The following is a 17979-nucleotide window of genomic DNA, read 5'->3' on the forward strand; positions in this document are numbered from 1 at the left end:
CCGGGATGGAAAATTCCAAAAAAGAAAATTAAAAAAATAAAAAAAAAAACACCATTCCGGCATTATTTCTATCCAAACCGGGTTGATATATTTCGAGAAAGATCGGAAAAAAATTTCGTTCTCAATTCCGTTCCCACCCGACCTGGGCTAAAAAATTCCAAAAAAAAATAGCAAAAAAATTCAGAAAATTAAAAAACATCACTCTAGTATTCTTTCTTTCCAAACCGGATTGAGAAAGGTCGAGAAAGAGAAAAAAAAATCTTCATTCCGAATTCTGTTCCTACCCAACCCAAGCAAGAAAATTCCAAAAAAAAAAAAAAGCAATAAAATTCAAAAAATTAAAAAAACATCATTCCGACATTATTTCTTTCCAAATTGGGTTGAGATAGGCCGAGAAATAGAGAAAAAAATTTCGTCCCGAATTTTGTTCCTACTCAACCTGGACTAGAAAATTCCAAAAAAATAGCAAAAAAATTCAAAAATTAAAAAACATCATTCTGGAAATATTTCTATCCAAACTGGACTGAGATAGGCCAAGAAAGAGCGAAAAAAAATTTTGTTTCAAATTCCGTTCCTACCCGACCCGGGCTAAAAAATTCCAAAAAAAAAAAAACAAAAAATTAAAATACATCATTCCGGCATTATTTCTATCCAAACCGGGTTGAGATAGGTCGGGAAAGAGAGAAAAAAAATTTCGTTTTGAATTTCGTTCCTTCCTGACCTGAGCTAGAAAATTCCAAAAAAAATATCGAAAAGTAAAAAAACATCATTCCGGCAATATTTCTATCCAAACCGGGCTGAGATAGCTTGAGAAAGAGAGATAAAATTTTCGTTCTGAATTTTGTTCTCTCCCGACCCGAGCTAGAAAATTCCAAAAAGAATTCAAAAAATTAAAAAACATCATTCTAGCCTTATATCTATCCAAACCGGGTTGAGATAGATCAAGGAAGAGAGAAAAATCTTCGTTTCGAATTTCGTTCCTACACGACCGAAGCAAGAAAATTCTAAAAAAAAAAAGCAATAAAATTCAAAAAAAAAATCATTCCGACATTATTTCTATCCAAACCGGATTGAGATAGGTTGAGAAAGAGAGAAAAAAAAAATTCGTCCTGAACTCTGTTCCTACTTGACCCAGGCTAGAAAAATGCAAAAAAAAAACTCAAAAAATTAAAAAACATCATTCCGACAATATTTCTATTCAAACCGGGCTGAGATAGGTTGGGAAAAAGGGAAAAAAAATTTCGTTCCGAATTTCGTTCCAACCCAACCTAGGCTAGAAAATTCCAATAAAATTCAAAAAATTAAATAACATCATTCTGGCATTATTTCTAACCAAACCGGGTTTAAATTTGGCCGAGAAAGAGAAAAAAAAATTTTCATTCCAAATTCCGATCCTACTCGACCGAGCTAGAAATTTTTTTTAAAAAAAAAAGCAAAAAAATTCAAAAAATTAAAAAACATCATTCCAGAATTATTTCTATCGAAACCGGGTTGAGATAGGCCAAGAAATAAAGAAAAATAATTTCGTTCCAAATTCCGTTCCTTCTTGACCTGGGCTAGAAAATTCCAAAAAAAATCATTCTGTGAAAATTTCTATCCAAACCAGGTAGAGATAGGCTGAGAAAGAGAAAAAAAAAATTCATCCCGAATTCCAACAAAACCCGGGCTAGAAAATTCCAAAAATAATAGCGAAAAAATCCAAAAAAATTAAAAAAAAAATCATTCCTGTAATATTTCTATCCAAACCGGGCTAAGATAGGCCGAGAAAGAGGAAAAAAAAAATTTCGTTCCGAATTTCGTTCCTACCTGACCCGGGCTAGAAAATTCCAGAAAAAATAGCAAAAATTTTCAAGAAATAAAAAAAAAAATCATTCTGGCATTATTTCTAACCAAACCAGGTTGAGATAGGCCGAGAAAGAAAAAAAAAAAAAAATTCGTTCCGAATTTCATTCCTACCCGACCGGGCTAGAAAATTAAAAAAAAAAAAAGCAAAAAAATTCAAAAAATTAAAAAAAATTATTCCAGAATTATTTCTGTAAGGACACGATTCGTAACGACCCGTAACAGTGTTGGGTTCGTACGTAAAAAGGCCCAAGCAATATCATTTATAGAGCGTGGGTTTGAAAGGCTAGGCCTCAGTCACCAGACAGTGGGTTTTTCATGGTGTTCATACATGATTAAGTTATTTTCGCCCTAGGAGTCTTTCTCCTAGAGGTGGGCCGGGAGGCTTTGGTTTTTGGCCATTTTTCCCAGCCCCTTCTCTGGATTCCAATCTTTCCCTTTTATACTCGCATGCGTTCCTTATCCTTCGTCCACGAGTAGAATCGATTTTTCCTAGACTGATACTTGTCCTATCAGCCCATACCCAGAGTGGTTGGGGGTGGTTGTAAAAGCTGAAGAGTATGGCTCTGTCAGGTGCAGAGTATTGAATGGCAGTAAGGGCAGCTTTCCCTGGTCGTTATACTTTCCAGCGTATCCTTCTCTATTGACCCAAATATTTTAGATTCTCTTCCAAATTGGTCCTATACCGTTTTTGCTCTTCCTTCCGGTGAGACCTCGGACAGTCCTCGGCTGTATCCCAAGGCTATTTCGTACTTGTATTGCCGAGCTTGGGTCATAACCTTCCTCGGCTTGGGCCTTTGGACCCCAACGAATAAATGGGCTTGGCCCACGAATTATTGGGCCCCACAATTTCTATCCAAACCGTGTTGAGATAAGATGAGAAAGAGAAAAAAAAAAATTCGTTCCGAATTCCGGTCCTACCTAACCCGAGATAGAGAATTACAAAAAAATAGCAAAAAAATTAAAAAACATCATATAGGCGTTATTTCTATCCAAACTAGGCAGAGATAGGTCGAGAAAGAGAGAAAAAAATTCCATTCCGAATTCCGTTCCTAATCAACCCAAGCTAGGAAATTCCAAAAAAATAGCAAAAAAAATCAAAAAATTAAAAAACATCATTCCGACAATATTTCTATTCAAACCGGGCAAAGATAGGCCGAGAAAGAGGGGAAAAAAATTTCGTTCCGAATTTCGTTCCTACCCGACCCGGGCTAGAAAATTCCAAAAAAATTCAAAAAATTAAAAAACATCATTCCAGCATTATTTCTAGCCAAACTGGGTGGAGATAGGCCAAGAAAGAGGAAAAAAAAAAAATTCATTCCAAATTCTGTTTCATCCAGACCCAGGCTAGAAAATTACAAAAAAAAATATCAAAAAAAAAAAAAAATCATTCCAGCAAAATTTCTATCCAAACCGGGCTGAAATAGCCCGTGAAAGAGAGATAAAAATTTTCGTTCCGAATTCCGTACCTACCGAACCCAGGAGAGAGATTTCCAAAAAAAATAGCAAAAAAAAATTAAAAAACATCATTCAGGCATTATTTCTATCCAAACTGGGCTAAAAGATAGGTCGAGAAAGAGAAAAAAAAAATTTCATTCCGAATTCCATTCCTACCCGACCCGGGATAGAGAATTTCAAAAACAATAGGAAAAGAAATTTAAAAAAACTAAAAAAATCATTAGGCAATATTTCTATCCAAACAGGGCTGAAATAGGTCGAGAAAGAGAAAAAAAAAATTATTCCAAATTTCGTTCCTAACTGACCCGGTCTAGAAAATTCAAAAAAATATAGTAAAAAAATTAAAAAAAACAGCATTCTCGCATTATTTGTATCAAAACCGGGTTGAGATAAGCCGAGAAAGAGAAAAAAAAATTCATTCCGAATTCCGTTCCTACCTGACTCGGGCAAGAAAATTCGAAAAAAAATAGCAAAATAATTCAAAAAATTAAAAAACATCGTTCCAGCAATATTTCTATACAAACCCGGATGAGATAGGCCAAGAAAGAGAAAAAAGAAATTTCATTCCGAATTCAGTTTCTACTCGACCCAGGATAGAGAATTCCAAAAAGAATAGCAAACAAATTAAAAGACATCATTCGGACATTATTTCTATCCAAATCGGGCTGAGATAGGCCGAGAAAGAGAGAAAAAAAAATTTCGTTCCTTCCCGACCCAGTCTAGAAAATTCCAAAAAAAATTGCAAAAAAATTCAAGAAATTAAAACACATCTTTCTAGCAATATTTCTTTCCTAACCGGGCTGAGATTCAACCTGGCTTCATTTCAAGCCGAAACAGGCCGAAAAATAGAGAGAGAAAAAATTTGGTTCCTACCAGACCCGAGAAAGAGAATTCAAAAAAAAAAAAAAATCCAAAAAATTACAAAACATCATCCTGGCTTTCATCTAAAGCCGAAAAGGGTCGGGACTGGCTGAAAATGAGAGAAAACTTTTTTCGATCCGATCTATTCCTACCCTACCCGAGCTAGAGAATTCGAAAAAAATAGCAAAAGAAATTTAAAAAATTGAAAAACATCATCCTAGCTTCATTTCAAGTTGAAAAGGGTCGTGGTAGGCCGAAAAGGATAGAATAGAAAAATTTTTGTTCTGATCCGTTCCGACTCGACCCGACCTAGAGAATTCCAAAAAAAAAAGCAAAAAAATTCAAAATCATCAACTAGGCTTTATTTCAAGCCGAAACGGGACGGGAAAGGCCGAAAAAGAATGAAAAAATAATTTTCGTTCCAATCCATTCCAACTCGACCCGAGCTAGAAAATTACAAAAAAAAATCAAAAAACATCATCTTGGCTTCATCTCAAGCCGAAACAGGTCGGAACAGGCTGGTAAAAAAAAATTCATTCCGATCTATTCCTTCCCGACCCGAGTTAGAAAATATATAAAAAAAAAATAGCAAAAAATTAAAGAGTATCATCCTGGCTTCATTTCAAGCCGAAACGGGATGGTAACCTGGCATCATTCCAAGCCAAAATGGGTCGGAACCGGCCGAAAAATAGAGAAAATAATCACTTTCGTTCCAATCCGTACGTACCCGACCCAAGATAGAGAAATCTAAAAGAAAAAAAAAGCAATAAAATCCAAAAAATTACAAAACATCATCCTGGCTTCAACTAAAGCCGAAATGGGTTAGGATAGGCCGAAAAAGAGAGAAATTTTTTTTTTCGATCTGATCTATTAGTACCCGACCCGAGCTAGAGAATTAAAAAAAAAATAGCAAAAAAAATTCAAAAAATTGAAAAACATCATCCTAGCTTCATTCCAAGCCGTAACGGGTCGGGGCAGGCCGAAAAGGATGGAAAAGAAAAATTTTCGTACCGATCTGTTCCTTCCTAACACGAGCTAGAGAATTCCAAAAAGAATAGTAAAAAAATTTTAAAAATTCAAAATCATCATCCAGGCTTCATTTCAAGCCGAAATGGGACGGGAAAGGCCGAAAAAGAATGAAAAAAAAAAATTTCGTTCCGATCCGTTCCTACTCGACCGGAGCTAGAAAATTACAAAAAGAAATAGCAAAAAAGATCAAAAAATTTAAAAACATCATCCTAGCTTCATCTCAAGCTGAAACTGTTCAGAATTGGCCTAAAAAAGAATGAAAAAAAAAAAAAAAAAAAAAAAAAAAATCGTTCCGGTCCGTTTCTTCCTGACCCGAGTTAGAAAATTCAAAAAAATTCAAAAAATTAAAAAACTTCATCCTGGCATCATTTCAAGCCGAAACAGGTCAAAACAGCCCAAAAAATAGAGAAAAAAATAATTTTGGTTCCAATCCGTTCCTACCCATCCCGAGATAGAGAAATCCAAAAAAAATTAAAAAAGCAAAAAAAATAAAAAAAAAATTACAAAATATCATCCTAGCCTCATCTCAAGCCGAGACGGGTCGGGACAGGCCGAAAAAGAATGAAAAAAAAAAAATTTCGTTCCGATCCATTCCTACTAGACTCAAGTTAGAAAATTAAAAAAAAAATAGCAAAAATATTCAAAAAATTAAAAAACATCATCCAGGCTTCATTTCAAGTCAAAACAAGTCGGGACAGGTCGAAAAATAGGGAAAAAAATAATTTTCGTTCGGATACGTTCCTACACGACCAGAGATATAGAAATCCAAAAAAAATAGCAGAAAAATCCAAAAAATTACAAAACATCATTCTAGCTTTATCTCAAGCCGAAATGGGTCTGGATAAGCTGAAAAAGAATTTAAAAAAAAAATCGTTCCTATCCGTTCCTTTCCAACCCAATCTAGAAAATTACAAAAAAAAAAATAGCAAAAAAATTCAAAAAATTAAAAAACATCATCCTGGCTTCATCTCAAGCCAAAACGTGTTGGAAAAAAAAAAAAAAAATTTAGTTCCGATCTGTTCCTACCCGGCCCGAGCTAAAAAATTACAAAAAAATTCAAATAATTAAAAAAATCATCCTAGCTTCATCACAAGCCGAAACGGTTCAAAACATGCCGAATAATAGAGAAAAAAATAATTTTCATTCTGATCCGTTCCTACATGACCCGAGATATTGAAATCCAAAAAAAATAGCAAAAAAATTCAAAAAGAATGAAAAAAATTCAAAACGGTTCATCCTCGCTTCATCTCAAGCTAAAACTGGACGGGAAAGGCTGAAAAGGAATTTAAAAAAAAAAAAAAAAATGTCGTTCCGATCCGTTCCTACCCAACCCGAGTTAGAAAATTAAAAAATATAGCAAAAAAATTCAAAAAATTAAAAAACTTCAACCTGGCTTCATTTCAAGCTGAAACGGTCGGAACTAGGCAAAAAATGGAGAAAAAAATAATTTTCATTTGGATCCGTTCCTGCACGACCCGAGATATTAAAATCCAAAAAAAATAGCAAAAAAATTAAAAAAAAAAATTAAAAACATCATCCTGGCTTCATCTCAAGCCGAAACAAGACGAGAAAGGCCAAAAATGAAAAAAAAAAAAAAAAAAAAAAATTTCGTTCCAATCCATTCCTACCCGAACCGAGCTAGAAAAATAGCAAAAAAAAACAAAAAATTAAAAAACATCATCCTAGCTTCATCTCAAGCTGAAACGGGATGGAACAGGCCGAAAAAGAGTGAAAAGAAAAATTTTCGTTCCGATCCGTTTCTACTCGACCCGAGTTAGACAAATCAAAACAAATAGAAAAAAAATTCAAAAAATTAAAAAACTTCAACCTGGCTTCATTTCAAGCCGAAACGGGTCGGAACAAGCCGAATAATAGAGAAAAAAATAATTTTCGTTCCAACCCGACAAGAGATATAGAAATCTTAAAAAAATAACAAAAAAATCCAAAAAATTACAAAACATCATCCTGGCTTCATCTTAAGCCGAAACGGGTCGGGACGAGTTGAAAAAAAAATTTCGTACCGATCCGTTCCTACCCGACTAGAGTTAGAAAATTAAAGAAAAAAATTCAAAAAATTAAAAATATCATCCTGGCTTCATTTCAAGTCGAAACAGGTCGGAACGGGCCAAAAAATAGAGAAAAAAATAATTTTCGTTCCGATTCATTCCTACCCGACACGAGATATTGAAATCCAAAAAAAAATAATAAAAAAATGAAAAAATCATCCTAGCTTCATTTCAAGCCGAAAAGTGACAGGAAAGGCCAAAAAAGAATGAAAAAATAAGTTTCGTTCCGATCCGTTCCTACCTGACCCGAGCTAGGAAATTACAAAAAAAAAAAGCAAAAAATTAAAAACCATCATCCTAGCTTCATCACAAGCTGAAACAGGTTGGAACAGGCCAAAAAAGAATGAAAAAAAAAATTGTTCCGATCCGTTCCTATCCGACCCGAGCTAGAAAATTACAAAAAAAAAAAAAAAATTGCAGAAGAATTCAAAAAATTAAAAAACGTCATCCTGGCTTCATCTCAAGTCGAAACGAGTCGAGACAAGCCAAAAAAGAATGAAAAAAAAAATTTTCGTTCTGATCCGTTCCTACTTGACCCGAGTTAGAAAATTAAAAAAAAAATAGCAAAAAATTAAAAAACTTCAACCTGGCTTCATTTCAAGTCGAAACAGATCGAAATTGGCCAAAAAATAGAGAAAAAAAATAAGTTTCGTTCTGATCCATACCTACCCGACCCGAGATTGAGAAATCCAAAAAAAAATCCAAAAAATTATAAAACATCATCCTGACTTTATCTCAAGCCGAAACAAGTCAGGACAAGCCGAAAAAGAGAGAAATTTTTTTTTTCCGATCTGATCTATTCCTACCCGACCCAAGCTAGAGAATTCAAAAAAATATTGCAAAAATAATTCAAAAAATTGAAAAACATCATCCTAGCTTCATTACAAGCCGAAACGGGGTAGGGGCAAGCCGAAAAGGCTAGAAAAGAAAAATTTATGTTCCAATCCGTTCGTACCTGACCCGAACAAGAGAATTCCAAAAAAAATAGCAAAAAAATTCAAAATCATCATCCAGACTACATTTCAAGCTAAAACGGGACGGGAAAGAGTGAAAAAAAAAATTTCGTACCGATCCGTTTCTACCTAACCCGAGTTAGAAAATTAAAAAAAAAAATAGCAAAAAAATTCAAAAAATTAAAAAACTTCAACCTGGCTTCATTTCATGCTGAAATGGGTCGGAACAGGCTGAAAAATAGAGAAAACAATAATTTTCGTTCCGATCCGTTCCTACCCAACCTGAGATAAAGATATCCAAAAAAAAAAAAATCCAAAAAATCCAAAAAATTACAAAACATCATACTAGCTTCATCTCAAGCCGAAACGGGTCGGGACAGGCTAAAAAAGAGAGAAAAAACTTTTTTCGATCCGATCTATTCCTACCCGACCCGAGTTAGAGAATTAAAAAAAAATGTAGGAAAAATAATTCAAAAAATTGAAAAACATCATCCTAGCTTCATTTCAAGCCGAAACGGGTAGGGGAAGGCCGAAAAGGATAGAAAAGAAAAATTTTCGTTCCGATCCGTTTGTACCTGACGCGAACAAGAGAATTCCAAAAAAAATAGCAAAAAAATTCAAAATCATCATCCAGGCTACATTTCAAGCCGAAACGGGATGGGAAAGGCCAAGAAAGAATGAAAAAAAAAAAAAATTCATACCGATCCATTTCTACCCGACCCGAGTTAGAAAATTAAAAAAAAATAGCAAAAAAATTCACAAAATTAAAAAACTTCAACCTGGCTTCATTTCATGCCGAAATGGGTCGGAACGGGCCGAAAAATTGAGAAAAAATATATTTTGTTCTAATTCGTTCCTACCCGACCCAAGCTAGAAAATTAAAAAAAAAAATCGCAAAAAAATTCAAAAAATTAAAAAACATCATCCTGGCTTCATCTCAAGCCGAAACGGGTCAAAACAGTCTGGAAAAAAAAAAAAAAAAAAAAAAATTCATTCCAATCCGTTCCTTCCCGACCCGAGTTAGAAAATTAAAAAAAATAGAAAAAAATTCAAAAAATTAAAAAACATCATCCTAGCTTCATTTAAAGCCCAAACGTAATGGGATAAGCCAAAAAAGAATGAAAAATAAATTTCGTTCTAATCCATTCCTACTCGACCCAAGCTAGAAAATTACAAAAAAAAAAAAATAGCAAAAAAATTCAAAAAATTAAAAAACTGATGGCTTCATCTCAAGCCGAAACGGGTCGGAACAGGCCAAAAAAGAATTTTAAAAAAAAAAAAAAAAAAAAAAAAACATTTCGCTCCGATCCGTCCCTACTTGGCCCGAGCTAGAAAATTACAAAAAAAATAGCAAAAAATTTCAAAAAATTAAGAAACATCATCCTGGCTTCATCTCAAGCCGAAACGGGTCGGATCGGGCCAAATAATAGAGAAAAAAATAATTTTCGTTCTGATCCGTTCTTGCCCGACCCGAGATATAGATATCCAAAAAACACAGCAAAAAAATCCAAAAAATTACAAAACATCATCCTCGCTTCATCTCAAGTCGAAACTAGTCAGGACAGGCCGAAAAAGAATGGAAAAAAAAAAATCGTTCTGATCCGTTCCTACTCGACCCAAGTTAGTAAATTAAAAAAAAATAGCAAAAAAAATTCAAAAAATTAAAAAATTTCAACCTGGCATCATTTCAAGCCGAAACGGGTTGGAACTCGCCGAAAAATAAAGAAAAAAATAATTTTCATTCCAATCCTTCCCTACCTGACCCAAGATAGAGATATCCAAAAAAAAAAAAGCAAAAAATCCAAAAAATTGTAAAAAACTCATCTTGGCTTCATCTCAAGTTGAAACGGGTCGGGACATACCGAAAAAGAGAGAAAAAACTTTTTTCGATCCGATTTATTCCTACCCGACCCGAACTAGAGAATTAAAAAAAAAAAAGCAAAAGAAATTCAAAAAATTGAAAAAGATCATCCTAGCTTCATTTCAAGCCGAAACGGGTCGGGGCAGGCCGAAAAGGATAGAAAAGAAAAATTTATGTTCCGATCCATTCCTACCTGACCCGAGCTAAAGAATTCCAAAAGAAATTGCAAAAAAATTCAAAAAATTCAAAAGCATCATACTGGCTTCACCTCAAGCCGAAACAGGTTGGAACAAGCTAAAAAAAAAAACGTTCCGATCCATTCCTTCCAAACTCGAGTTAAAAATTCAAAAAAAAAAAAAGCAAAAAAATTCAGAAAATTAAAAAAATATCATCCTGGCGCTATTTCAAGCTGAATCATGATGAGAAAGACCGAAAAAGAATGAAAAAATAAATTTCGTTCCGATCCGTTCCTACCCGACCCGAGCCAGAAAATTACAAAAGAAATTGCAAAAAAAATAAAAAAATTAAAAAACATCATCCTGGCTTCATCTCAAGCAGAAATGGGATGGCAAAAGTCGAAAAAGAATGAAAAAATAAATTTCGTTTCCGATCTGTTCCTACTCGACCCAAGCTAGATAATTAATAAAAAAATTCAAAAAATTAGATAACATCATCCTAGCTTCATCTCAAGCCGATTCGGGATGGGAGAGGCCGAAAAAGAATGAAAAAATAAATTTCATTTCCGATCCGTTCCTACCCGACCCAAGCTAAATAATTACAAAAAAAAATTGCAAAAAATTTCAAAAAATTCAAAAACATCGTCCTGGCTTCATCTTAAGCTGAAACGGGTTGTAATAGGCCAAAAAAGAATGAAAAAAAAAAAAAAAAAAAAAAAAAAAAAAAAAAAAAAAAAAAAAAAAATCATTCCAATCCGTTCCTTCCCGACTCAAGTTAGAAAATTAAAAAAAAAATAGTAAAAAAATTAAAAAACATTGTCCTGGCTACATCTCAAGCCGAAACGGGTCGGAATAGGCCGAATAATAGGGAAAAAAATAATTTTCGTTCCAATCCATTCCTACCCGACCCGAGATACAGAAATCCAAAAAAAAAAAAAAATCCAAAAAATTACAAAGCATAGCCCTGGCTTCATTTCAAGCAGAAACAGGCCGAATAATAGAGAAAAAAAATAATTTTCATTCCGATTCGTTCCTACTCGATCCGAGATATAGAAATCCAAAAAAAATAGCAAAAAAATCGAAAAAATTTCAAAACATCATCCTGGCTTCATCTCAAGTCAAATTTCTTCCGATCCATTCCTACCTTACCCAATTTGAAAATTAAAAAAAAAATAGCAAAATAATTCAAAAAATTCAAAAACATCATTCTGGCTTCATTTCAAACCGAAACGGGTCAAGACAAGCCGAAAAAGAATGAAAAAAATATATATATTCGTTCTGATCCATTCCTACCCGACACTAGTTATAAAATTTAAAAAAAAAAAATAGCAAAAAAATTCAAAAGCTTCAACCTGGCTTCATTTCAAGCCGAAACGGGTCGGAACAGGCCGAAAAATTGATAAAAAAATAATTTTCGTTCCAATCCGTTCCTACGTGACCCGAGATAGAGAAATCCAAAAAAAAAAGCAAAAAAATCCAAAAAATTACAAAACATCATCCTGGCTTCATCTTAAGCTGAAACGGGACGGGAAAGGCCGAAAAAGAATGAAAAAAAAAAAAGAAAAAATTTCGTTCCGATCCGTTCCTACTCGACTAGAGCTAGAAAATTAAAAAAAAAAAATAGCAAAGAAAATTCAAAAAATTAAAGAATATCATCCTGGCTTCATCTCAAGCTGAAAATGGGATGGAACAGGCTAAAAAAGAATGAAAAAAAAAAAATCGTTCCGATCCATTCCTTCCCGATCCGAGTTAGAAAATTCAAAAAAAATCAAAAAATTAAAGAACATCATCCGGGCTTCATTTAAAGCCCAAACGTAACGGGAAAGGCCGAAAAAGAATGAAAAAATAAATTTCATTCTGATCTGTTCCTACCCGACCCGAGGTTGAAAATTAAAAAAAAAAATAGCAAAAAAAATCAACAAAATTAAGAAACATAATCCTGGCAAAAAAAAAAATAAAAATAAAATAAAAACTCATGTCGTTCCGATCTGTTCCTACCCGACCCAAGCTAGAAAATTACAAAAAAAATAGCAAAAAAATTCAAAAAATTAAAAAACATCATCCTGGCTTCATCTTAAGCTGAAACGGGTCGGAACGGGCCGAATAATAGAGAAAAAAATAATTTTCATTCTGATCTGTTCCTGCCCGACCGAGATGGGCCGAGAAAAACAGTAAAAAAATTTCGTTCCTAATTCTGTTCATACCCAACCCAGGCGAGAAAATTCCCTGAAAAATTCAAAAAATTAAAAAACATCATTCGGGCATTATTTATATCCAAACCGGGTTGAGATAGGCCTAGAAAGAGAGAAAAAAAAATTCGTTCCGAATTCCGTTCATACCGAACCCAAGCTAAAAAATTCCAAAAAAAATTCAAAAATTAAAAAACATCATTCCAGCAAAAATTCTATTCAAACTGGGTTGAGATAGGCCGAGGAAGAGAGAAAACAATTTTCATTCCGAATTTCGTTCCTAAACAACCCAGACTAGAAAATTAAAAAAAAATAGCAAAAAAATTCAAAAAATTTTTAAAAAAATCATTCCGACATTATTTCTATCCAAAATAGGTTGAGATAGGCCGTGAAAGAGAGAAAACAATTTTCGTCCCGAATTTCTTACCTACCCAACCCGGGCTAGAAAATTCCAAAAAAAAAAATAGCAAAAAAATTCAAAAAATTAAAAAACATCATTCCAACAAAATTTCTATCCAAATTGGGAAAAGATAGGCAGAGAAAGAGAGAAAACAATTTTCGTTCCGAATTCCGTTCCTACTCGACCTGGGCTAAAAAATTCCAAAAAAAATAGCCAAAAAGTTCAAAAAATTAAAAAACATCATTCCGGCATTATTTCAAACCAAACCGGGCTGAGATAGGCCTAGAAATAAAGAAAAAAAATTCAGTTTCGAATTTCGTACATTCCCGACCCAGGCGAGAAAATTCCCAAAAAAATACCATAAAAATTAAAAAACATTATTCGAGCATTATTTCTATCCAAACCGGGTTGAGATTGGCCAACAAAGAGAGAAAAAAATTTTCGTTCCAAATTCCGTTCATTCCCGACCCGAGCTAGAAAATTCCAAAAAAATTAGCAAAAAAATTCAAAAAATTAAAAAACATCATTCCAGCAAAAATTCTATCCAAACTAGGCTGAGATAGGCCGAGAAAGAGAGAAAAAAATTTTCGTTCTGAATTCCGTTCCTAAACGACCCGGGCCAGAAAATTCCAAAAAAAATAGCAAAAAAATTCAAAAAAAAAAATTATTCCAGCATTATTTCTATCCAAACCGGGTTGAGATAGGCCGTGAAAGAGAGAACACAATTTTCATCCCGAATTTCTTACCTACCCAACCCAGGCTAGAAAATCCCAAAAAAAAAAAAAAAAAAAAAAAAAAAAAAAAAAAAACATCATTCTAGCAATATTTCTTTCCAAACCGGGCTGAGATAGGCCGAGAAAGAGAGAATACAATTTTCGTTCCAAATTCCGTTCCTACCCGACCCGGGATAGAGAATTCAAAAAAAAAAAAAAGTTAAAAAAAAATTAAAAAACATCATTTGGACATTATTTCAAGCCAAACCGGGTTGAGATAGGCCGAGAAAAAGAGAAAAAAAAATTTCGTCCCAAATTCCATTCCGAACCGACCAAGGCTAGAAAATTCCCAAAAAAAAAAAAAAGAAGAAAAATCCAAAAATCATTCTGGCATTATTTCTATCCAAGCCGGGTTGAGATAGGCAGAGAAAGAGAGAACAAAATTTTCGTCCCAAATTTCGTTCCTACCCGGCTCGGGCTAGAAAAGTCCAAAACAAATCGCAAAAAAATCCAGAAAATTAAAAAACATCACTCTAGCATTATTTCTATCCAAGCCAGGTTGAAATAGGCCTAGAAAGAGGGGGAAAAAAAATTTCGTTCCGAATTCCATTCTTACTCGACACGGGCTAGAAAATTCCAAAAAAAAATTGGAAAAAATATCAAAAAATTAAAAAACATCAATCCAGCAATATTTCTATCCAAACTAGGTTGAGATAGGCTGAGAAGGAGTGAAAAAAATTTCCGTTCCGAACTCCGTTCCATCCCGTCCCGGGCTAGAAAATTCCCAAAAAAATTGGAAAAAATATCAAAAAGGCAATATTTATAACCAAACCGGGTTGAGATAGCCCGAGAAAAAGAGAAGAAAATTTTCGTTCCGAACTCGGTTCCTACCCAACCCGGGATAGAGAATTCAAAAAAAAAATCAAAAATCAAAAAAGTTAAAAAAATAAATAATAAACATCATTCGGACATTATTTCTATCCAAATCGGTTTGAGATAGGCCGAGAAAGAGAGGAAAAAATATTCGTCCCAATTTTCGTTCCTACCCGACCCATGCTAGAAAATTAAAAAAAAAATAGCAAAAAAATTCGAAAAATTAAAAAACGTCATTCTAGCATTATTTCTATCCAAACCGGGTTGAGATAGGCCGAGTAAAAGAGAAAAAAAATTTCGTCCCGAATTCTGTTTCGATCCGACCGGGGCTAGAAAATTCCCAAAAAGAAAAAAGAAAAAAAATCCAAAAACATCATTCTGGCATTATTTCTATCCAAGCCGGGTTGAGATAGGTAGAGAATGAGAGAAAAAAATTTTCGTCCCGAATACCGTTTCTACCTAACCCGGGCTAGAAAATTCCAAAAAAAAAGGAAAAAATATCAAAAAATTAAAAAACATCATTCTGGCAATATTTCTATCCAAAACGGGCTGAGATAGCCCAAGAAAGAGAGAATAAAAATTTCGTTCTAAATTTCGTTCCTACCGGACCCAGGATAGAGAATTCAAAAAAAAATATATCAAAAAAGTTTTTAAAAAAATTAAAAAACATCATTTGGACAATATTTCTATCCAAAACGGGTTGAGATAGGCCGAGAAAGAGAAAAAAAAAATTCGTCCTGAATTCCGTTCCTACTCGACCCGGGCTAGAAAATTCCCAAAAAAATTCAAAAAACTAAAAACACAGACAGGTTGAAAAAGAGAGAAATTCATTTTCATTCGAAACCGTTTTTAACCCGACTTGAGCTAGAGAATTCCCAAAAAAATTCAAAAAATTAAAAAACATCATCGTTCCTTCATTTCAAGTTGAAATGGATTGGGATAAGCCAAAAGAGAGAGAATTTTTTTTTTTTTGTTCGGAGTTGTTTTTACTTGACACGAGCTAGAGAATTCCCAAAAAAATTGCAAAAATTCAAAAACATCATCCTGGCTTCATTTCAAACCGAAATGGGTCAGGACAGGGAGAAAAAGAGAGAAAATTTTTTATTCACTCGATACCCTTTTTACCCGACCCAAGCTAGAGAAAAAAAAATAGAAAAAAATAAAAAAAAAAAAAACACCATCCTAGCTTCATTTCAAGCCAAAACTGGTTGGGACAGGCCGAAAAAGGGAGAAATTTTTTTCTTTCTTCGTTCAGAACCGTTTTCCCCCGACCCGAGCTAGAGAATTCCAGAAAAAATAGCAAAAAAATTAAAAAACAACCTGGCTTCATTTCAAGCAGCAACGGGTCGGGACATGCCGAAAAAGTGGGAAAATTTTTTTCTCATTCGGAACCATTTTTACCCGACCCGAACTAGAGAATTCCCAAAAAAATAGCAAAAAAAATTCAAAGAATTAAAAAACATATCCCTGGCTTCATTTTAAGCCGAAACATGTCTGGATAGCCCAAAAAAGAGAGAAAATATTTTTGTCATTTGGAATCGATTTTAGCCGACCCAAGCTACAGAATTCCCAAAAAAATAGCAAAAACATTCAAAAAACTAAAAAACATCATCCTGGCTTCATTTTAAGCTGAAACGGTTCAAGACAGGGTGAAAAAGAGAGAAAATTTTTTTTCGCTTTGAACCGTTTTTTCCCGATCTGAGCTAGCGAGTTCCTAAAGAAATAGCAAAAAAATTCAAAACATAAAAAAAAAAAAAAAAAAAAAAAAAAAAAAAAAAAGGATCGAGAGAGGCCGAAAAAGAGAGAAAAATTTTTATTCGTTCAAAACCATTTTTACCCGAACCAAGCTAGAGAATTCCCAAAAAAATAGCCTAAAAATTCAAAAAATTAAAAAACATCCTAGCTTCATTTCAAGATGAAACGGGCCAGGACAGGCCGAAAAATAGGGAAAAAATTTTCTCATTCGAAACCAGTTTTACCCGACCCGATCTAGAGAATTCCCAAAAAATAGTAAAAAATTTCAACAACATCATCTGGCCTTCATTTCAAGCCGAAACGAGTCGAGACAAGCCAAAACGAGAGAATAAAACTTTTTAGTTCTGAACCGTTTCTACAAGACCCGAGCTAGAGAATTCCCATAAAAAAAGCAGAAAAATTCAAAAAACTAAAAAACATCATCCTGGCATTTCAAGCTGAAACAGTTTGAGACAGGGTGAAAAAGAGAGAATTTTTTTTTTTTTTTCGATCCAAACCATTGTTACCTGACCTGAGCAAGCGAATGCCCAAAAAAATTCAAAACATCATCCTGTCTTCATTTGAAGCCGAAATGGGTCGGGACAGGCCGAAAAAGAGGGAAAAATTTTTATTCATTCAGAACTGTTTTTACCCGACCCAAGCTAGAGAATTCCCAAAAAAATTCAAAAAATGAAAAAACACCATCCTGGCTTCATTTCAACGCAAAACGAGTCAGGACAGGCCAAAAAAGAGTGAATTTTTTTTTTCTCGTTCAAAACCATTTTTACCCGACCCGAGCTAGAGAATTCACAAAAAAATAACAAAAAAATCAAAAAATTAAAAAACATCAGCCTAGCTTTCATTTTAAGCTGAAACAGGTCGGGACAAGCCGAAAAAGAGAGAAAATATTTTTGTCATTTGGAACCATTTTTAGCTGACCCAAGCTAGAGAATCCCCAAAAAAAATAGCAAAATAATTCAAAAAAGTAAAAAACATCATCCTGGCTCCATTTCAAGTCAAAATGGGTCAAGACAAGCCGAAAAAGAGAGAAAAGTTTTTTTTTTTTCCTCGTTTGGAACTGTTTTTTCCCTACTCGAGCTTGAGAATTCCTAAAAAAATTATCCTAGCTTCATTTCAAGCCGAAATGGGTCAAGATAAGCCGAAAAAGAAAGGAAATATTTTTTTTATTCGGAACCATTTTTACCCGACCCGAGACAGAGAATTCCCAAAAAAATAGAAAAAAATTCAAAAAATTCAAAAAATATCATCATGGCTTCATTGCCGAAACGGGTTGGGACTAGCTGAGAAAGAGAGAATAAAAATTTTTAGTTCTGAACTGTTTCTACAAGACCTGAGCTAGAGAATTTCGAAAAAAAAATAGCAAAAAAAATCAAAAAAAAAAAAAAAAACATAATCCTTTCTTCATTTCAAGCCGAAATGGGTCGGGACAGGCCGAAAGAGAGAGATTTTTTTTTTTTTTGGTAATTTCGGAATAGTTTTTTCTTGACCCGAGATAGAGAATTCCCAAAAAAGTAGCACAAAAATTTAGAAAATTAAAAAACATCATCCAGGCTTCATTTCAAGCTGAAACGGGTCGAGACAGGGTGGAAAAGGGATTTTTTTTTCTTTTTTCGTTCCGAACTGTTTTTACCTAACCTAAGTTAGCTAATTCCCAAAAAAATTCAAAAAATTAAAAAACATCACCCTAGCTTCATTTCAAGCCGAAACGGGTCAGGACATGCCTAAAAAGAGAGAATATTTTTTTCGTTCGTAACCGTTTTTACCCGACCCGAGCTAGAGAATTCAAAAAAAAAAAAATAGCAA

The sequence above is a fragment of the Quercus lobata genome, chromosome 4, assembly GCF_001633185.2.
Source record: "Quercus lobata isolate SW786 chromosome 4, ValleyOak3.0 Primary Assembly, whole genome shotgun sequence".
Lineage (NCBI taxonomy): Eukaryota > Viridiplantae > Streptophyta > Magnoliopsida > Fagales > Fagaceae > Quercus > Quercus lobata.